The sequence below is a fragment of the Bufo bufo genome, chromosome 8, assembly GCF_905171765.1.
Source record: "Bufo bufo chromosome 8, aBufBuf1.1, whole genome shotgun sequence".
Classification (NCBI taxonomy): Eukaryota; Metazoa; Chordata; class Amphibia; order Anura; family Bufonidae; genus Bufo; species Bufo bufo.
The window spans coordinates 187,135,948-187,152,860 of record NC_053396.1 but is presented as its reverse complement, the minus strand read 5'-3'; the positions used below and the strand labels follow the sequence as shown (position 1 = coordinate 187,152,860).

The window sequence follows — 16,913 nt, the reverse complement described above, 5'->3', positions numbered from 1 at the left end:
AATGTCAGCCTCTAGATGTGCAAAGCTGATAGGGACATATTCCAAAAGACTTACAGCTGTAATTGCAGGGGGGCTGAATACAATTTTTAAAAACATGTTTTCTTTTCACTTCACACATAGTTGCTCCTTTTTGTTACATAAAATACTTTTAAGCATGTGGATGTAACGTGAAAAAATGTGGAAACATTCAAGGGGTATGAATATGTTTTCAAGACACTGTAAATGCTGACATAATAGGCCAAATTAATACCATAACTCAAATAGAGTGTGACTACACAATCAGGTTTCCTGATGGAGTTTTAGACATCAAAACAAGATAGGATAAAAAAAAAAAAAAATGTCTTATCTGTCCCTAATAATTTCTCTACTTTTATGATTCACGCCCGATTTTAGCTTTCAAATTTGAATCAGGAAACATGAACATGTGGCTGTAGCCTATTTGAGCAATAATATTTAGCAATCTTGCTTATTTTGCCAGCATTTACAATATATTATGCAATAGAGCTGCAACTCTACACCAACATGTCCAACCTGCTCTTATTGATTACATGTTCTCTGGATTGTTGCCCACTGTCTGGTCATATAAAAATACAGAGGGACATAGTACAGACAGATTACTGGGGCAAGGGATGGCTCTGGCTATTGCTTCAACACTTCTCCTGGTTACAGGAGTCACTCTCCTAATTTACCTCATAAAATGGTGGGGAAAAGTCAAACTTAAAAACCTGCCCCCAGGACCTACACCTCTACCAGGCTTGGGGAATATCTTTCAGATCAGCACCTCAGAACTAACACAGTCTTTAGTCAAGGTATGTAAACTTACTTGAAATGTTACCCTTACTAGGACCCTGATTCTATAGTAATTCTCACTATAAATCTGTTTTCAAAATTCCTCCCAAGCCAGGGTGATCCAGTAAGAGACATGGGAAAGCCTTAGGAAATTCATATCTCTTACAGCTGCTCTTCAAGTCCATCATCACACACAGGATATTTTATGACAATCTGTCTGCAATCTTGATGTTAAAGAAGATAGTCTTCTCATCTCTAAGTATAGAGCTCCTGCTCAGACCTGTAATATTCTTGTTTCTATACCTCCCCAGCTAAGTGAGAAATATGGACCTGTCTATACCCTCTACATGGCGAACCTGCGGTTTATAGTATTGATTGGGTACGATGCTGTGAAGGAAGCATTGGTGGACCGCAGTGATGCGTTTAGTAATAGGGGAGACAGCGGAGTAACAGAGCTTTTAACTCAGGATTTTGGTAAGCAGATATAGCAAATGACTAAAATTGCAAAGACTTATTTTCTTAGATTTTCATCAGAATTTCTTTTATACTGGTCTACACAAATTTTAACACCTGTAATATTTGACACATGGGACATGATTTAATGTGGCTCGGGAGCCACATGTGGCTTGCGACCCCCTGCTGTGTGGCTCGCCATGAGTGTCCTGAGATATGAACATATGTACTGGCAACTAACATTGTTACAGACCAATCTATGGTGATTAGGATTAGGGTACCAATATATATCCCTAAATCACTGAAAAAGTACCCTATAAAATGAAACTTTTATTTCTTGTAAAAAAAAAAAAAAAAATGTCTTATAGTGACTTAAAAATAGAAAGTGATACACTCAAGACAGTGGTTATAGGTCACGTACAATGACATAGGTTGCCCCAGTGGGCACTTACCCATTCTTTCTATAAATCACTCAGGATGCAAATCTTTAGGCTGTTGGGCTGGTATTACCCTGTGACTCCAAGATATTCAATGCTTTCTAGATTCACCGGTATCTGGTAAGTAGTCCGTTTTTAGTTTTTTCATCTTTTTTTCGTATCTACAGTTGCAAGAATTCTAGTTTATTATGGTTACTATCAGTAAAATCAATGGCAATAGAGTCAGCTATCTAGCCTTACAGAGCGCCCGCCCTGAAAAGAGAGATCCCACTCAGTTGTCTTGTTATACCCTTCGTATCTTTATACTACACATATCAGCCAGAGTGTTTTTTTTTTTTTTTTAGTTTTACCTAAACCCGTTTCTGCTGGTAAATCATCCAGCATCATCAGTGGGTTAGGAAAGGCTCAGAAAATAGGTTAATAACCTGGTCATAAAGGTACATGGTGTATCATTTAGCAGAGTTTAATGTAGGACATTAGAGCAATTCATGTCCCCAGTGGTCTGGCCAATCCTAGATTTACCACCAAACAGTGCCGATTTGGATGGTATGATACAAGTGTTGAATTTCACACTGACATATTTATCAGCAAATGTTTGCAATTTCATGTTTTATGTTTCTCCACATTTAATATTTATTTCCTTTATTTTTGTAATTGCCTCTCCCTCTCGGCCATCACTGAAAGTTGAATGTGGCTCACAACATATAAAAGTATTAGGACCTCCGATTTAAAGTACATAATGCTGTGAAAGTATATTTATTTCAGTTCATATCCCAAAGGGGATTTATTGCTATTTTTGTAGCAGTTCTTGTAACAGGTTCTGCTTAGTAGCTCTGAGCTTTCTTACCTAATATCCACGGTGTCTTGGGTTGTAGTTACCAAAAAGCTGGAAAGACCAATCTCCTAAATACTTATTTCCCATGTGTATTTTTTCTAAAGAAACCCAAATTTGATGGTAAATAAAATGTTTGAGATTGTGTTGCCAATTTTGACTGTAGCACACACAGATTTAAAGGGATCAGACCATATAGGCAGAACCTTTTTTCGTCCTGAGTATCATGCAAGGCTTCCCACTCAAGGATGGTATAAATAATCTTGCAGAAAAAAATGTAACTTAAAAAAGGCAAGTTTTACTGACATTGGGCAACAACCTTAATGGTTCCAACAGTCTTTGACAGGCATTAGAATTAGTGGTTGCAGTGTCTCATTGAGTAGAGGCAACAGGTTAAGGCTACTTTCACACTCGCGTTTGGTGCGGATCTGTCATGGATCTGCACAAACGCATCCGTTCAGATAATTCAACCGCATGCATCCGTTCGGAACGGATCTGTTTGCTTTATCTTTAACATAGCCAAAACGAATCCATCTCGAACACCACTGAAAGTCAATGGAGGACAGATCCGTTTTCTATTGTGCCATATTGTGTCAGTGAAAACGGATCTGTCCCCATTGACTTACATTGTGTGTCAGGACGGATCGTTTTGGTGTCCGCCTACAAAGCGGAATGGAGGCGGAACAGAGGCAAACTGATGCATTCTGAGCGGATCCTTATCCATTAAGAATGCATGAGGGCAAAACTGATCCATTTTGAACCGCTTGTGAGAGCCCTGAACAGATCTCACAAACGAAAACCAAAACACCAGTGTGAAAGTAGCCTAAATGGGTGCACATCTTTGTAGGTGGCAACAGTCAGCTCCCTGGTCATCAATAATCTGCTTCTGGGCTCCTCAGAGTGACAGCCATGAAGATAGTTGTCTCTGCAGTTACCACCATGGCTTTATCTCCATGTGGCGCAGTACCACACAATCTGCACAGGCAGGTCCTCCCAGGTTGTGGTATCCCTCTTGTAGAAGTCACAGTGCACATTCCACTCATTTTCTTTAATGCAACAAACACTATTGCACACAACAGGCTGCAATCTGGTTAGTCTTCGTTACAGGTCCATCTCTTATACAGGCATAAGCTGCTTCCATGATGTATAGACTAGTCTGCTTCCTCCTGTCACTCATTTCTGGTCTCAACGCCACTACGATATTTGACTTACCTGTGGTGGTGTACCCTTGTTACTATTACCAATCACCTCCACATTCTAAATAGTTGCCTGCATAATTAAATCTGGCTTTGTTTCCATCAGCAGCTTCTCAGCTCACTCTTCCATCCCCTGCCTACTAATCACCATGTAGCTTACCTGTACTACTCTTCATGCTGCCTTCCTGTGTTCTCCCTGGGCTCTTTACAGCTAAAGGTCCTTATGCAAATCAGATCAAGTGACCCAGAAGGTCTTTGCACAGACACATAGTATCCATCAGTAATGATACAACTGATCTGTAGATATCAGTCTATTTACAGTGCATACATTTATATCACAGTGCAATACATACTAAAGTGCATTGTAGCATCATACAGAGAGATCCACCTAGAATGTCCATCACATCCTGTACCCAGGTAAATGACTCCAAACTGGTGATATGTTGTTTCAGACTACTCCAACATTATTGACATTATGGCTCACACTATGGAAGATACTATATTTCTGTTTTATGAACAAAGCAGCTATGTTTTTTTATAATCCTAGACAATCCCTTTAAATGAGGGTTTAAAGTTACTGCAAGTTATCTCCTTTCCACTGGATGGGGTAAAGTGATCTGTGGAAATCTGACTGCTGGGACCCTTTCCATCCCAATAATAAGAGTTCCATTCACACATCCTAATGGATGAGCCAGTTACATACGTACCCTGCCATCCCATTATTTATCTATGGAACTGCGAGAGGTTGAATAGCACTGCTCTTGGTTATCTCTGACAGTCCCAGAGTTTACAGAATAAATGGAGTTGTATCAGACTACTGCAACATTATTGACATTTCACAGCTATAGCCAGATTTCCACTATGGAAGATAATATGTTACTGAACAAAGCACCCATGTTTTTAAAATCCTAGCTATCCCTTTAAATGGGGGTTTAAAGTTACTGCAAGCTATTGCCTTTCCATTGAATAGGGGATAACTAATCTGGGGGAATTTGACCGCTGGGACCCCTACCATCCCAACACATACTAATGGAGGTTAATCATGTACCCTGCCACCCCATTAATTTTCTATAGGACTGCCAGAGGTTGAACAGCACTGCCCTTGGCTATCTCTGACAGTCCCAGAGTTTACTGAATAAATGGAGCAGCAGGGTGTGCGGTTGACTGTCTACTCCATTAGGATAGAAGAATAGGAACTCCATTCTCTGGATTGGCGGTCATCACAATGGTCAAATCCCCACCAATCAGTTATCAGTTCTTCACTGAATAAGGGAAAACTTGTTGCAACAGGAATACCCTTTTATATGAATGCTTGAACTTACAGGGGTCATTGCAAGCAATGGAGAAAGATGGAAAATTCTTCGTCGATTTTCGCTGTCAACTTTGAGAAATTTTGGAATGGGAAAGAGGGGCGTTGAAGAAAGAATTCAAGAAGAAGCCCAACGTCTTGCTGAAAAATTTATGAAGGATAAAGGTTAATTCCAAAATTATTTGTCTCATAAATTCAGGCCACCATAAATATTAGTTTTCTGTTGGACAACAGCCATCTCTTCTCTACTGAAATTTGCATTTTCCGCCAGTGTGGAACAAATGATCAAGAATGTTGAAAATGACATGCTCAATTTTTCAAGGCATGTGATTTGAAAATTGCCCTAAACACATTGGAACAGTGACTGAGCCGCTGAAATCAGGGGTTACAGCCAATTTTAATCTGATATGTTTGGTCAGCTATAGTGAGATTGTCATATACACCACACCATACTATGTGGTAATCCTTACCATAATCCATATTTTCCCAGTGATTGAAATACATCATATAGTTAAAGTAATGTCTGTCTGTAACCATGTGGTCACATATCTTTATCTGTATTACTGTATTTACTAACAGATAACCCCTTTGACCCAACATATATATTACAACTCGCTGTTTCCAATGTCATTTGCTCGGTTGTGTTTGGTGAAAGATTTGACTATGAAGACCACAAATTCTTGACTCTCTTGTCATCTCTTCATGATCTTACGAAGTTGTTCAACAGCCGTTTAGGCCAGGTATGTATTACGAAATGTCTAAATGTTCATTAAATGTTATTAACGTAAATTCAGAACTTTTATAGGATTTTACTACTACTGATAACTTTAGCCTGTATGGTCGAAATTAAACAGCTTGGTGTGTCCAATATGTATGTTCAGAAACACTTTGCACACTTTGGCTTCCATCAGATTTGTTCATATTGGCACAAAACTGGAACAGAACAGCCTTTGAGTAAGCCTTAATATCTTTTCAGATAGCCTACTGTTTTGCGTCCACAGTTATTATGCAGACAGCAACATAGGTGTAGGTTGCAGAAGTAGCAGTCAGTTTCAGACTAGGGTTCCTTGGGCACATCGGAGGAAATTATTTTTTGGGACCCAACACCATGTCGTCAGCTTAGTCTAATAGGTTTAGATTCAAAGAAGTAGACCTCAGTGGCATGCAATTGGCACAAAAGGTTTCTCCAATTATTTTTTCTGCTGGACCTTTGGAGCCCGCTATGTTATCAAAGACTGGGACCATTGGAGGATCCTTTGGTACTCTGGTAGACCAGTATAACAATGGCAGCAGTCGCAGAAAGGCTAAAGTGTTAACCCAAACAACCAACTGCCATAAAATAAATAAATCTTATAAGCAACACATGGAAGGTGAGGGGCCCTGTTACAAATTTTGCATTGGGGTCCAACAGCTTCAAGTTACACCTCAATAAGCAAACCTTAGTGTAATAATGGTTGCAAACTAAAAAATTAGCCCTTTACAGCTTGATCCTGCACACCTCCCCATATTGGTTGCCATTTTCTTGCTAACATTTTAGAATCTTAGAAAAAAAGTAGGGAGAATGACTGCAGGATCAGACAACACAGGTTTTGTTTGTAGTCTGTAACCATGGAAGCACAAAAGTCATCACAACAGCTGTTGACTATATGCAAAGTTAGAAATATGTTTCCAGGCACTGCAGCATTGTTTTGCACATGTGGGCATACAGTATTCTGTAAGTATATAGTATAATGAATATGGGGACATATGGCAACATACAGAAGAATATTGATGCAGTTTTTTTTGTCTATGACTTTTTCTCTCAATCAGCTTTACAACTTGCTCCCAAAAATAATGTCCTACATTCCTGGTCCTCACCTGAAGCTCTTTAAAATGATGGACAAAATCTGAAATTTTATAAAAAATATGGTGAAAACCCACCATGAGACTATGGATGAGAACTGCCCTCGTGATTTCATAGACTGCTTCCTCATAAAGATGGAGGAGGTGAGTTTATATATAGTTAAAACAATGGAAACTTTTGAGGGTAACACATTTTCGGGTACCCATAGCAGCCAAAATTCAAGTATTGTTGAAAAAAAGATATTTAAGGCATTCATTTTATTTACTAATTATACAACTAGAAAGGGTGTGCAGGTATTTGGTAATACATGAACATTAAAATAACGATGCATTCTGATTTTTTCTTTAGGAAAAAAATAATCCAGACACCGAATTTCATGACAAGAACCTAGAGGGGACAATAATAGACGTATTCTTAGCTGGAACAGAGACTACAAGTTTGACACTGAGATATAGCTTTCTTATACTCATGAAATATCCGGAAATACAAGGTGATCAATTTGATGCATTTTTTTATGTTTGTTAATGACACAATACACACAGGGGTTCAGCTATATGGGATGTAGAAATAGTAGTTGCACTTAGATCCAAGGAGGTGTTCCGTGGGTGACCTTAGAGATTTCAGATTTAGTGAATATCCTTCAAATGATACCACTATCCCCATCTATCTAAATTGGCCAATGTTATTGGTTCCCCTTTTGCTAAAATTGTATTATAGATATATTCCTCTCACCCTTTCCACCAGCGCTCAAGTTTCGTAAACACACAAGACACAACACTCCCCAACACAAACTTCATCCAGAAGCAATGAAGTCAGTTTTAGCAGGATTCACATTAGTGGCTTTCAGCAATTTTTGAGTTGCCGATATACTGTAAATCTATAGAGCCTTCTGCAAGCCTTATTATAGGAAAAAGAGGGATATCAGGCTAATTTGAACTAGGCCAGACCATTGGATCTTTTTCCCAAGTAATGGAAAGCCTAGACTTGACTCTGCCTGGCTCATTCACATGTAGATATAGAGCTCTAGGGAGTATTGTGTGCCGTCATACAGTGTCTCTGTTTGCATTGGGGAAGTTATCTCTGCATATAGTATTCTATAGAACATAAAAACAAAAGATGCGGGAACCGCGCTCTAACTAAACAGAAAATGTCAGTGATAAACTCCTGTAGATATGGTGAAATTATGAAGCTCAACCAAAGACCAGGGATGAATAAACTGAACCTGATTGTTCATGCAGGGATGGTAACAGATTCTTCTACTACTGGTCCTTGGATAATGTAGTGAGTCTCAGAAGAACTTTGACCAAACTCCGATCCCAAATAGAAGAAAAACAAGTATTGATCTCAAACACCTTGTGCTGATCCACAGATCTCGTGCTAGAAATCCGACCGCTGAATCCAAACACCGGACCTTCAAAAGGAATGAGACAAATAGTGCAATACCCTCGGTATCTTCAATGGTGAGGATTTTATTATACTTACAATTAGTAAGATAGAAACTTGCACATAAAAATGCCCGACCCGGGTTTCGCTGTTCGCTTCTTCAGGGGCTGCGGTGAAGAAGCCCCTGAAGAAGCGAACAGCGAAACACGGGTCGGGCATTTTTATGTGCAAGTTTTTATCTTACTAATTGTAAGTATAATAAAATCCTCACCATTGAGGATACCGAGGGTATTGCACTATTTGTCTCATTTCTTTTGAAGGTCCGGTGTTTTGATTCAGCGGTCGGATTTCTAGCACGGGATCTGTGGATCAGCACAAGGTGTTTGAGATCAATACTTGTTTGTTTCTTCTATTTGGGATCGGAGTTTGGTCAAAGTTCTTCTGAGACTCACTACATTATCCAAGGACCAGTAGTAGAAGAATCTGTTACCATCCCTGCATGAACAATCAGGTTCAGTTTATTCATCCCTGGTCTTTGGTTGAGCTTCATAATTTCACCATATCTACAGGAGTTTATCACTGACATTTTCTGTTTAGTTAGAGCGCTGTTCCCGCATCTTTTGTTTTTAGCTATTTAGGAGATTGAACCAACTCCCTTAAGGGCACCGCTGCTGTTTGTCTATCACTTCCATACCAGATAACTTTGTTTTTTCTGTATTCTATAGAACATGACAAGATTTCTTTTTACACAAAATCCATATGCATGTGCCCATGTGGAATCTTAACTGAAGGATCTGAAACTACATTAGGGGCCCACTGATTTTAATGGGTGTTGTGTTATGGATCATTATGCTCATTATTTTGGTTGTAACTGCTCTATGTATTCCATTATAACACAATGCTAGACTAAAAAATAGTTTTTTGCTCTGACTTTGTTACTTTTAGAGAAGATCCACAGAGATATTGATAATGTAATTGGCAAAGATCGCTGTCCATCAATGGAAGACAAGAGTAAAATGCTGTACACAGAAGCTGTAGTGCATGAGATCCAGAGATTTGCAGATATTGCCCCTACAGCACTCCTCATTCTGTCAGCAAGAACGCAACCTTCAGAGGATTTGACATTCCAAAGGTATCTGGAAGAATAAAGCTTGTTCTTGTAGAGGCCACTAAGTTGGCATAGAGAGTCTAATAGGCCAGGACGTGCACTCTAGGTAAGAGGAAATGTAAATAAGCTCTTTGAAGAGCGAAAGCTATCTAGTGTAATTGATTGGATGAACATCCTTTAAAACAAAACCAAAATCTTTTCCATAAGAAAAAGACAGAAATCCACAGACAGTTCTATTTTTACCCCTTATCGGTGGAGGCCAGGGTACTGGTTTGGCTAGGTGAAATGCCTTATTCGAACCTTTAACTACTCTTGTATTAAAAAGCATGTACGCTTCATGGCTAAACAGGCAACGCTACCTACAAAGGGTAATAGAAGGTCTGCTGATCTTCTCAATGTCTTGGATCAATTCTTACTATAAACTAACAACCAGGCTCAACTTTTAACATTTAAGATTTTCTAGACCTAAATATATCATATGTTTACTTTCAGGGAACCCTGGTACTTCCAGTCCGGACCTCTGTCTTGAAAGATCCAAAACAATTCAAAAACCCAAATAAATTTGATCCTGGACACTTTCTCAGTGAGAATGGTTGCTTTAAGAAAAATGATGCATTTATGCCATTTTCTACAGGTAAAACATTACAAGCTTCATAAGAATCTGGGTTTGCTATAGGAAAATATGTTAACCACTTCACATCCAGGCCATTTTCCCCTTCCTGACAGAGCCATTTTTTGCAAATCTGACATGTGTCACTTTATGTGGTAACAACTTTAAAACGCTTTTACTTATCTAGGCCATTCTGAGATTGTTTTCTCGTCACATATTGTACTTCATGACAGTGGTAAAATTGAGTCAAAAAATGTAATTATAAAAAAATAACAAATTTACCAAAAAATTTAAAAAATTTGCAGATTTGCAAATTTCTTTTTCTCTACTTTTATAAAAGATAGTAATACCTCCAAAAATTGTTATTACTTTACATTCCCCATATGTCTACTTCATGTTTGCACCCTATCACATAGAAGACTAGAGTGCAGCGCCTTACCCTATATATACTTCATGTTTGGATCATTTTGTTAATGTAAATGTATTTTTGGGGACGTTAGAAGGCTTAGAAGTTTAGAAGCAAATCTTGAAATTTTTCAGAAAATTTTCAAAACTCACTTTTTAAGGACCAGTTCAGATCCGAAGTTAATTTTGTGAGGCTTACATAATAGAAACCACCCCAAAATTACCCCATTTTAGAAACTACACCCCTCAAGGTATTCAAAATGGATTTTACAATTTTTTTTAACCCTTTAGGTGTTCCACAAGAATTAATGGAAAATGGAGATGAAATTTCAGAATTAAACTTTTTTGGCAGATTTTTCATTTTTATATTTTTTTTCCGCTAACAAAGCAAGGGTTAACAGCCAAACAAAACTCAATATTTATTGCCCTGATTCTGTAGTTTACAGAAACACCCCAGGGCGCAGAAGGAAAGGAACGCCATATGGTTTTTGGAAGGCAGATTTTGCTGGACTGTTTTTTAGACACCATGTCCCATTTAGAGCCCCCCTGATGCACCCCTAGAGTAGAAACTCCAAAAAGTGACCCATTTTGGAAAATACACCCCTCAAGGTAATCAAAACTGATTTTACAAACTTTTTTAACCCTTTAGGTGTTCCACAAGAGTTAATGGAATATGGAGATTACATTTTAGAATTTCTATTGTTTGGCAAATTTTCCATTTTAATCCATTTTTCCAGTAACAAAGCAAGGGTTAACAGCCAAACAAAACTCAATATTTATTGCCCTGATTCTGTAGTTTACAGAAACACCCCATATGTGGTCGTAAACTGCTGTATGGCCACACGGCAGGGCGCAGAAGGAAAAGAACGACATATGGTTTTTGGAAGGCATATTTTGCTGGACTGGTTTTTGGTCACCATGTCCCATTTGAAGCCCCCCTGATGCACCCCTAGAGTAGAAACTCCAAAAAAGTTACCCATTTTGGAAAATACACATTTCAGAATTTCACTTTTTTGGCAATTTTTCTATTTTAATCATCTTTTCCAGTAACAAAGCAAAGGTTAACAGCCAAACAAAAGTCGATATTTATTGCCCTGATTCTGAATTTTACAGAAAACCCCCATATGTGGTCATAAACTGGTGTATGGGCACACGGCAGGGTGCAGATGGAAAGGAGCGCCATGTGGTTTTTGGAAGGCAGATTTTGCTGGACTGTTTTTTTTTACACCATATTCTATTTGAAGCCCCCCTGGAGTAGAAACTCGGGATAAGTTGGCAGTTTTGTTGGTATTATTTTAGGGTACATATGATTTTTACTTGCTCTATATTACACTGTTTGTGAGACAAGATAACAAAAAATATTACTACTTTTTTGTTTTTTTTGTTTCAGTTTTACATAATAAAGCATTTTTGAAAAAAAATAAAATTTGTGTCTCCACATTCTGAAAGCCATAGTTTTTTTTTTTTTTGGGCGATTGTCATTTTTTTTGGCATGAGTTGACGGTTTGATTGGTACTATTATAGAGTGCATATCACTTTTTAATCGCTTGGTATTACACTTTTTGTGATGTAAGGTGAAAAAATGGCTTGTTTGACACACTTTTTTTTTTTTCGGTGTTCATCTGAGGGGTTAGGTAATGTGATATTTTAATTCAGCAGGTTCTTACGGACGAGACGATACCTAATATGTATACTTTTTTTATTTATTTAAGTTTTACACAATAATATCATTTTTGAAACAAAAAAAATCATTTTAGTGTCTCCATTGTCTGAGAGCCATAGTTTTTTTTTATTTTCTTGGTGATTGTCTTAAGTAGGGTATCATTTTTGCACGATGAGATGACGGTTTGATTGGCACTATTATGTAAGGTGACATAAAATGGCTTTTTTGACACCGTTTATTTTTTATTTTTTGCGTGTTCACCTGAGAGGTTAGATGATGTGATATTTTTATAGAGCAGGTTCTTACGGACGTGGCGATACCTAATATGTATACTTTTTTATTTACTTAAGTTTTACACAATAACAGCATTTTTTAAACAAAAAAAATGATATTTTAGTGTCTCCATATACTGAGAGCAATATTTTTTTTTGGGAGATTGTTTTATGTAGGGGCTCATTTTTTCGGGATAAGGTGACGTGTGGGTCCTCTCCAGCCACGCACAGCGCTTGATTCATGTGCGCTTAGCCGGAGTAGTGGTGCCGTCCCCCACTTTATTTGTTACTAAGGTGACGGTTAGATTGGTATTATTTTGGGGGACATATGCCTTTCTGATCGCTTGGTGTAGCACTTTTAGTGATGTCAGATGACAAAAAAAGTGTTTTTTTAGCACAGTTTTTATTGTTCACCTGAGGGGTTAGGTCATGTGATATTTTTATAAATGCGGTCATTACGGACATGGCAATACCTAATATGTATACTTTCTTTCATTTATTTAAGTTTTACATAATAATATCATTTTTGAAACCAAAAAAAATAATCATATTTTTGTGTCTCCATTATTCTGAGAGTCATAATTTTTTTTTTTTGGCGATTGTCTTAGGTAAAGTCTCCATTTTAGCGGGATGAGATGATGGTTTGATTGGCGTGCATATGACTTTTTGATCTCTTGCTATTACACTTTTTGTGATGTAACTTTTTGTGGCATTGTTTCTATATTTTTTTTTTACGGCGTTCACCTGAGGGGTTAGGTCATGTGACATTTTTATAGAGATGGTTGTTATGTACGCGGCGATACCTAATATGTCAACTTTTTTTTATTTATTTCACTTTAACACAATATTAGCATTTTTGAAACCAAAAATTATGTTTTAATATCTCCATGTTCTGAGAGCTATAGTTTTTTTTATTTTGAGCCATTCTCTTATGTAGGGGCTCATTTTTTTGCGGAATGAGGTGACTGCTTTATTGGTACCATTTTTTGGGATATACGCCTTTTTGATCACTTCGTGTTGCACTTTTCGTGATGTATGGTGACAAAAATTGCTTTTTTATGGTGTGTATCGGACAGGGTGGATCATGTGATATATTTTTAGAGCTGGCCGTCATGGACGCGGCAATACCAAATATGTTTATTTTATTTATTTTTTTCTATTTTAATTAATTACTTGATTGGGGATTTTTTTTTTTGACATGTGAAACTTTTTTTCACTTTGTGTCCCCCCATAAAGTCATACAAGACCTCTGGGGGACATTCGACTTCATTTTTTTTTTGTTTACTATTGATTTCTCCTGTAACTGGGGCTGACATAGTAGCCCCAGTTACAGGGGAAATACACCCCCCAGAAAGGCTGTACAGCACTATACTGTGCTGTACAGCCTCAGTGCAGGGCTGATCGAGGTCTGTGAAAGACCCCACAGCTCCTGCACTCTCCGGCCCCCGCCAGTCACATGATTGCTGGGCCAGAACAGGAAGCGCATAGCGCTTCCTGCTCTATATACACAGCGCTTGGTGAGCTCTATGTATACAGAGATCTAGAAGGCAAGGACACCTGGTAACTGTCCCTTCCTTCTCTAAGGGTTGCCCTGCAGTCACTGACAGCGGGCAACCCGCTCTGCAGCTGCACGATTAACAGCTGCGATCTCTGAATGGACGTTCCAGAATGTCCTTTCAGAGTTAAACATCCGCCCATAGGACGTTTATATCCTATGGGCGGATGTGAGGTGGTTAAGGACAAACAGTATATGGTGTGAACCTAAGCTGTGTTTAGGAAGACCAAAACTTGACTTGTTTTGCCAAGGAACCTGTTGTCTTGCCTCTTTTTTACATATCTACATATTAAAGTAAGTAACAACTCTCACATAAAACACTAAAATGATTACTAACTTTTCACATAACTTTGCATAAATCAATGGTACAAATGACCACAAGAAACTTTACAATATGTCTTATCAGTGAGAAATGTCTAATTGCCATGTCATTAGCTGTTTATATCTTTCCTCCCTTCTGCTAATTGCTTTTCACTTTGAAAAATGCATTAATCCTGTCCAAAACGGACCAGCTCCACAGGAGGACTAAATGACACATGTTAATGTAAGTCTATGGAGAGGGGAGGTGGGGGATTGAGCAGGGGCACACACAGACAAGCAGACTGCTGGAACTACATGGGTCTAGATATAAACTTCCTAAATGTTTTATTCACAAACATACAGAATATCTCTCTGTAATGTCCTCCAAGATCATGGAGCTGTTTCTGAGTGCATAGAAAAAGCATATTCTCCCCTATTTTCTGTGTGTAATCTGTGGGAGATATTCTTCACCCACAATGTCTGAGAGAACTGCAAAGTAGACATTCACTATGCAGAGTAAAACTGCTAAAAATGCCAGCTACAAGTGATACAATGGCCAGAAATATGGTATTCCTCATTTACACATACTGTACTATTGGTTAATGCAAAGTTTGTTGAAAGGTTAGGGATGTTTTAAAGGGAACCTGTCAGCATGAAAAGTATTCTGCAGGCTGCATGTTAATAAGCAAGAGGAGCTGAGCAGATTGATATATAGATTTGTGGGGAAAAGATTCAGTAAAATGAAAATTTTATACATTTAAATCCCTGCTTATTATGGGCTTTGAATTCAAGGAGGCGGTCCAATAAGTGATTGATATCTCTCTCTGTGTTCACAGTCATAGAGGGAAGGCTGTCAGTCACTGATAGGACCACCTTCGAGACTTTAGCCCAGAATAAGCAGATATATAAATGAATAAATTAAAATTTTTGAGGAATACATTCCCATTAAACTATATATATATCAATCTTATCAGCTTCTTCTGCTCAACAATTTGCTCCCTTCAGCTCAAACACCATGTTCAACGTGGCAAGGTTTTTCTCATTGACATGTCATGTCTAGAGATGAGCCTCAAAGCCGAATTTCCTTGTGCTTCATGGTAGCGAATCGCTTTGACCTGAAATAGTGTAAAGAACAAAAAAAATCATAATTACCTCCTCCATTTGCTTGGGACGGGCCGTCCTCCGCCATATTGATTGAAGATCTCGGCCGAAATCCTGTGTGTGGTGGCGTATAACGTCACCACGCGGGCCGGCGTAATGATGCCATCTCGGGCCGTGCAAGATTTCCCGTCAGATCTTCAAGCAAGATAGCGGTGGCCCTCCCGTCGCGAGCAAATGAGGCGGTAAGTTTGATTTAATTTTTTTATGTTAATTTTACACTGTTTTTACACTCAGATGCCGCAATCATGTATGCACGCGGCAACTGAGAGGTACAATGATGGGGAGCGGTGCTATCGCAGCTCGCTGTTATTGCACCCACTAATTGAAAATGCGCTTCGTGATGAAGTAATTCGTCACAAAGCTAATTTTTTTGTAAAATTCGGCGAAGCAGCCAAATTGAATTTACTAAAAATTTGCTCATCTCAAGTCATGGCAACCCCTTTGATGAATAATAAAGACAATAGGTAAAGATACAGTAGATTTTAACTATCTGCTTATAGAAAGGCTCTTTCATATAGACTTTTGGAAATCATCACACAATACTAATGTGACAGAGCTAAATTTGAGCTTAAACTCTTGTGCAATTTTATAATTCATTGATAAAAGTAACTTGTCAGGTTGGATGATCCTGTCTTCTCAGGTAAACGTATGTGTATGGGAGAAGGCCTGGCTCGCATGGAAATCTTCCTGTTTCTAATCACCATACTGCAAAAGTTTACCTTGGAGCCTACAACAGACAGAAAAAATCTCAGCATAAGACCAGAGCCCAACACCAACGCTTCGAGACCTTATCCATACCAGATGAAGGTTGTGCCTCGTTCCTGAGTAGTGATGAGCGGCAGGGGCAATATTCGAATTCACGATATTTCGCGAATATTTGGGCGAATGTTCGCCATATATTCGAGAATTCGCGAATTCATGATCTCCAGGCATTATTTTCTTGATTGCGAAAATTCGCCTAAAATTCGCCAAAAATATTCGCATGAAAATTCGCTAGAACTGGTATTTAAAAAAAAAAAAATCGAATATTCGCGATTACGAATATATTTTGCGATATTCTAAATATTTGCGAATTCTCGAAGTGCCGATATTCGCGATTAAAATTCGCAATTAGAATATTCGTGCTCAACACTATTCCTGAGTTGAAGATGAACTTAACGCATAAAGGAAACCTACAAGATCTAGAATTTATAAACGAAGACAGCTCTAATTTTTGAAGATTATCAATTGCAAAAATAAAAAAAAGCAACGTAGAGACAAGTTATTGCAAACATTTATATATTCTTTCCTTATTTTTAGCACTGGTTATATCTGGATAAATGTACACCGTGTGATCAAATTCTCATATTTTGTAAATATTTTGTGTTAATAAAAAATTTAACTGTAATGTGTATTTTGTCTTTATCGGGTACCTTCTTCACTAAGGGCACAGTCACTCAACAGTTGAAAACTGATGTGTCATTTTGAAATCAATGAGCCAATTTTTATATGTCGTTTAGGGCCCTTTCACACTTGCGTTCTTTTCTTCCGGCATAGAGTTCCGTCGTCGGGGCTCTATGCCGGAAGAATCCTGATCAGGATTATCCCCATGCATTCT

General features: G+C 38.2%; 1 protein-coding gene and 1 pseudogene across 1 annotated transcript in view; both read left to right on the top strand.

Moving 5' to 3' along the window:
• The window catches only part of LOC121009408 (cytochrome P450 2A13-like), a 210,177-nt gene that overhangs the window by 68,905 nt on the left and 124,359 nt on the right, over nucleotides 1-16,913 (top strand). The window lies entirely within an intron of this gene.
• Nucleotides 615-16,141, top strand: LOC121009437 (annotated as a pseudogene).